Source organism: Lycium barbarum, chromosome 10 (genome assembly GCF_019175385.1).
Source record: "Lycium barbarum isolate Lr01 chromosome 10, ASM1917538v2, whole genome shotgun sequence".
In the NCBI taxonomy this organism is placed as follows: Eukaryota; Viridiplantae; Streptophyta; class Magnoliopsida; order Solanales; family Solanaceae; genus Lycium; species Lycium barbarum.
The window spans coordinates 59706730-59713161 of record NC_083346.1 but is presented as its reverse complement, the minus strand read 5'-3'; the positions used below and the strand labels follow the sequence as shown (position 1 = coordinate 59713161).

General features: G+C 38.4%; 1 long non-coding RNA gene across 1 annotated transcript; it reads left to right on the top strand.

Moving 5' to 3' along the window:
- Positions 1–568: 568 nt before the first annotated feature.
- LOC132612603 (uncharacterized) lies at positions 569–5598 on the top strand. Its single transcript, XR_009571902.1, has 3 exons — positions 569–760; positions 1893–1939; positions 5414–5598. It is a non-coding gene; the product is annotated as an uncharacterized LOC132612603 (long non-coding RNA).
- The last annotated feature ends 834 nt before the right edge of the window (positions 5599–6432 follow it).

Here is a 6432-nt window from a genome sequence, read left to right as displayed (position 1 = left end):
TAAATGCTATTAGTAACGGACACGAGGTTATCCCCAAGCTTATAGGTGGTTAAAGTGATGGTACACATGTATCGTAAGGATTTGAAGTTAAACCAATCTAAGAAAATAAGTTTTGTCGAGGATCGAAATTTATTTGATGAAATACGGTCCAAGTTATAATATCCCGTATTTTTGGATTAGAAAAATTAAATCGTCCAATATGAGCAAAATTACCCAAGCCCGGAGAGTTCGATCACATTCAAGGATGAAAATCAAAAGCTCGGTGTACAAAAAGAATGAAGTCCCGAAATGATTTAAGATGAAAGAGTGGATTGAAAATAATATTTTGTATGGAAGCAAATAAATTATTTATTGTTGGATAAGTATTGAATGGATACAACTAGATGATCATGTACAGGTGGCATGAAATGAGTATGGATGGATTCAATAAGTTGATAATGACACATGAGTGGCAAGTACACGTGTAAGCACAAAAAGGATGCATTTAAGTCTCTTTCTCAATATATTTAATATTTAATCATAGGGAATATATGTACGTATATGTTTTCTGCAATATCAAGGAGAGGAGCTACGTTTTATTCTCTTAATATTCAGAAAGGTGAAGTCAAATTTTAAGGAAGAAACGTATGGTTCTTCTAAAGAACGATATTCGGGATTTGCTCAATACTTCGAATTCATTGTTTCATTTTATCTCGTTATTGAATTGTGGCTTTCTTTGAAGGGAAGTAAAGTGAAAGAAGATCATTTCTTGGTATATAAGGTAAGAATTATCCTCTTCTAAGTATATTTAAATTCATTGAAGTCATAGCTAAATCGTGGGACGAGAAATACGAAAATTGTACCGTAAATTGTATTTGATGTTATTGTTGGCTCATGAGCTATTTGTTGGACTGTTTTGTGGGTTATGTAAATGTTGTTATGGACGACATGATTATGATAATGAGCATATGAAGTGCGGTAAAAATTATTATTACATAAGTGAATTGGAATCAAGAAATTCACTATACGGAAAATTGGTTAAATATTGGAATAAAGTGGGAGAGTACAAAATTAATTATGGTGCTAATTAGAGACAAATGGATAAATATCCTTGTTGGGCTGCCACATGAAATTAATTAGGTGAATAGCTGGCTGAGTTATTCTTGAACAGGCTTGATGAGTCAAGTGCACATTAAGTGCAATATGACACGTGGAAAGAGAGAAAAGACCACTTAAAATTTATTTTACATGATATTCTTGGCTTTTGGATTAAGAAGATTTGTAACATTAGTTGGTATGAATATATGCTACAACGTGAGCTATACAGGTATAGCAGCAACGAAACTTATAATGTAAAACAAGCAAAGTGCAAATTTTATCTCAAGAGCAACATACAAGTTTTGCCCGGTACTTCGATCGCGTTGTTCCGTTTGTGGTCTTGTTGAAACCGGACTTTCTTCAAAGTGAGGTAAGGTGGAAGAAGACTAGTTCTTGGCATATAATGTAAGAAATCCTCTCTCCTAGATGTATTTGAGTATCCGAGTTGTATCTACTTTGCTAGATGAAAGAAATATGAAAATTATATCGAAAATTGGATAAATCGTTATCGTTATCGTGTGGGCTATTTGGTGATTGCTTGAGTTGTTTATGGGCTGGATTTTAAAGATTCGATATGATTATTTCTGTTATCGTGGTTATTGGTATTGTTGTGATATTCGAAGATTAATCAGAAGTTCGGGTTAGGCAAGTTATATAGAGGAAATGCTGCCCGATTTCCGTTAAGTTCTTAACTAGTCAAAATACTAATCAAGAAGTATGAACTAAGATGTGATTCCCTTAAGTGATTGGTTGTAGATTTATAAGTTTGGGAAGTCGTAGTTTATTAATAATAGTGTTACTCTCATATTAAATAGGCTAAAAGGGCGACGAAGCAAGCTTGGTTACGGTTGATCTACGCAAGGTATGTAAAGTTAACCCTTCTTTCTTTTGGCATGATCTTTATGAAACAAATAGACGACGTATATGTATGATTTCAAAGAAGCCCCTATTCTTAGAGCCACTAGGATGGCTAATGTTCTTGACTCCAAGAAGCTATTTCATTATGTCTTGATACGTGTATATGATTCCAGAAGTTCGATTTTGATATAATCCATAGTGATATTCGAAAGGTACTTGATATGACTATTGCCTTAATTTTCAAATGATAGCTCGTTTTGATTATTCTATCGAGTCTCAGATGTGTTTTAACTTGCATATGGTTTCTCACTACTCTGCTCGTGCATGCCTCAATATAACTTTCGCTGAGTCTCGGGCCAGGACACGTTTTCGTGCACAGTTTCACTGCATTGTTCACCGAGTCCCTCACTAGAGGGCCGGGACACGTTATATATATATATGATGATGATGATGATGATATGATGATGTGATGATATGATGAGATGATGATATGGTGATGTGATTATGGCGCCAAGGATGACTTTCTTCACCGAGTCCCTCACTAGAGGGCCGGGACATGTTATATATATATATATGATGATGATATGATTATGTCACCGAGTCCCATAATGGGCCGGGTATGATATATGATATTGACATGCATGATTTATGTTTCAAAAGGCAAGTGTTTTGGTATTCTGGATGTTATCCTTGTCTCCTGTACTCCCTATTTCAGTTATGATCCTCTCTACTGTATTTCATGTTTTACATACTCAGTACATATCTGGTACTGACCCCCTTTCTCCGGGGGGGGGGGGGGGGGGGCTACGTTTCATGCCCGCAGGTACAGATAGTCGGTTTGGTGACCCTTCAGCATAGGACTTTTACTCAGCTGTCTTGGAGAGCTCCGTTATTCCGGAGTGTAGACTTTTGGTTCAGATCTTATGATGTATATGTTACTCAGGGGTACCACGGGTCCCTGTCCCGTCATATTTCGCTATCGATACTCTTAGAGGTTTGTAAACATATGGGTGGGTTGTCAATACATTTTGTTCAGCTGTGTCTATACGATGTGCAATGGATATGATCATCTGTAGTGGCAGCCTTGTCGGCTTGCTTATGGTATTGATATGTAGTGGCAGCCTTGTCGGCTTGCGTATCATATTATGTGTGATCAGTTGTGACTCCTCAGGAGACAGGTTATCTAGATATATACGTATGATGACGTTATGAACCTTTGGAGTTCTTTTGCGAGTTTCCATACTGTACTTAGTTTCACTTTGATTATATTTGGCGGGTATGTATACGAGTGTCCAGTTCAGGCACTAGTCATGGCTCATGGGGTTGGGTCGTGACACCATTGGGGCTATACAGAGATACAGTTTTCCTTCGGGGCTATTCAGAGATACATTTTCCTTTAGACCTATCTACATTTGCCTTCGGGGCTATGCATTGCCTTCGGGCCATTCAAGTTGCTTTCGGGGCTATGCACTTACACACCGGACCCCTATTGTTACACCTTGGAAATTTTCCCCGTTAGCATACAGTGAATAAGCTAGCCAAGGGCATGACATACACGATGACTCGATAAGCAAGAGATAGCATTTGATGATCTTAATCGAGACTTGAAGACGATAGACGTAAAGAAAGAAGTTTGACGAAGGAAGTAAGGGATATGTTATGTATCGGGTAGGAATTATGGATGATGAGCCAATGAGGTCCTAATGATGTCTTGGAGACAAGTAATAACATCCCTTAGATTGGTAGTGAAGTGTTGAACAAGTGTTAAGAAGGTTCCATAAGGATCGGAGATCAAACGAGTCGACGAAAACAAGTTCCAGACAACTGGACATTATACGGCCAGACATACTGGCCGTATAAAATTCACAGACCGTATGTCCAGGCCGTAGATCCAGTCCAGAACAACATGGCTCACTGGACCAAACATACGGTCCAACATACGGTCAGTGAAAATTATACGGACCGTATGTTGGTCCGTATAAAATGGTCCGGCCAGCTTTGGTGAATTAATATAAGGGACCCTTTTCATTTCATTCCCAGTCTCCACAAGTCAAGAGACCTCTATAACATTCTTTAACAATCATCCACAAGAAAATCAAAGGAAATCCATGATCAATAACACCAAATCCATGAGACAAAGTGTATGAAATCTAGCTAAAGTTCATCTATCTCAAGAAAACCCAAAGGAAGTGTAGTAGGGTTTTGATGCTAGAGGAGTAATTCCATTCAAAGCTTGTTCAATCATCATATAAGGTAAGTTTCATCACTAAACCATGTTGTTTAAGGCATTGGAAGGTTAAGGTACTTGAATTGTAGAAAGACATAGGAAATGGGTTATTAATGAGTGAATAGTGTCATGGTTGGATGGTAGTTGGGTTGAATCATGAATGTTGGTGTGTTATAATTATGAATATGTTATAAATGACATTTAGACCATGAAATAAGTATTATATATGAGGAAACGCGATAGTAAGCTATAACCATAAATGTGGAGAAATTGAAGAGAAATGGTGGATTGTGGTCAATGTATATAAATGATAATTGTTGATTGCAATATTGTGAATTTTGTTGTGAGAGTTTGGGAGTTGATATAAAATATGGGAAAAGTAGTATAAACAAAGGAAGTGCTGCCCAATTTTCCCTAGAAATATTAGCGCGTTCTTATAGTCGAATTAATTGACGTTAGTGTGAATTCTCTCTTCAAGGTAGAAACGTTATATCGAAGGAGAACAAGCAAGCGATAGCTTAGTTAGACGTCAAAGGTATGTGAGGCTAGTCCTTTCTTTCTAACGGCATGAATCTTCTAGCATGATTTTCCTTCCTCTTCGTGAGTTCCTATATTCCGGAAAGGTAAAAGCCTATATCTATGAATGGAATATAAGATAAGAGATATGAGTTGATGATTCAATAATGTTAATGATGTTATTTATTGCTTACACTCACCTTATGTGCTAATTCCTTCAAGGTGAGGTAGAATATCAATGATTGCTCCATAATGAAATCGGGGGATCACGACCTTACGTCACCCCGATAAAGTGTAGTTGATCTTGAGCCTTATGCATGTACTATGATAAGATAAGCATGTTATGATGATATTACACCGCGCCTATATGGCCGGGCAGTCACCGCCCAGGGCAGGCAGCTATACACTATGGCCAAATGGCATGGGCAGACACCACTAGTGGGCGGCATGAGATGATACTCCGGACGCGGGAGGCTTGGACGCAGGCTAATGTTATGATTATCACACCGTACCTATATGGACGGGCAGCTTATACATTTATGCATACATGACATGATGATGATTATGAGCAAGCCAGCATGCATTATTTCCTTTGTGCTTGACAGTCAGATATAGATGTTCCATATTGATATATCCCTTTGTATCATTGTCTTATTTCATTGTTTATGCCTCTCATACTCAGTACAATGTTTGTACTAACGACCGTTTCCTTTGGACGTATGTTCATGCCCACAGGTAGACAGGGAGGAGAGCTCGACCCAGATCCGTAGTAGCTGTCAGCTGATTGAAAGCACTCCTTTGTCCCGGAGGTGCTCGATTATTCTTTTGCGTATATAGTCATGTATATGTATTTTTGGGCATCATGGGGTCTTGTCCCGTCCTTATGTCTAGCACTCCAGTAGAGGCTCGTAGATGCGCAGTGTGGGTTAGATGGTCTCATACTGTGTATGTATATATTATTTTGATAGGCTAAAGGCTTGTGTATATAAAAATATTTTCATGTCCTCAAATGAAAGATGATTTTTTTTCATGAGTTGAGTATAAAATTAATAAAAGAGCATTAAATGAGCTTGATCAGTAATAGAACGAGCGGTGCTCGGTGGTTAGCCCCGGGTACCCGTCGCGGCCACTAGTTGGGTCGTGACACCTATGAGGTCGGACAATTTATTTTTAGTATTGCATTCATGACAAGAAACAGAGACAGGTAGATGTGTTTTCAGATTATCATTGACTCCTCAGTTTACATTCGGTATATCATATATATTGGCTAAATTTCAGTTATTCAGTTTCCTTACATACTCGCTATTTCGTACTAACATATTTTTTGTCTGGGTGTTATATTTCATGCCCGCATGTCCTCACAGACAAATAGATCGGCCTCCATAGTAAACAGTGCCGAGTAACAGCTGGATTCGTATGCTTTATTTCATCGAGAGTTACCAGGTCCAGAGTTAGCGTCCTTTTGCATATCAAGACATGATAGGTAGGCCAAGGCCCCGTCCTAACCACAGTACAGTCATGTTCCTCATAGAGCCTTGTAGACTTGTCATGTATGTATAATGTGTCTGCATGGTAGCCTTGTCGGCCTTGGTGATGTTTGTTCTGGTATTTGTTATTTGTTGATATGCATGGTGGCCTTGTTGGTCCACATAGGTGCTTATATATGTGTTGGGGTGATCCTATTTCAATGAGGTAGTTGCCATCTACAGATTATTCAGTTTACATCCTTGTCGGCCTTAGATAGCATACTTATG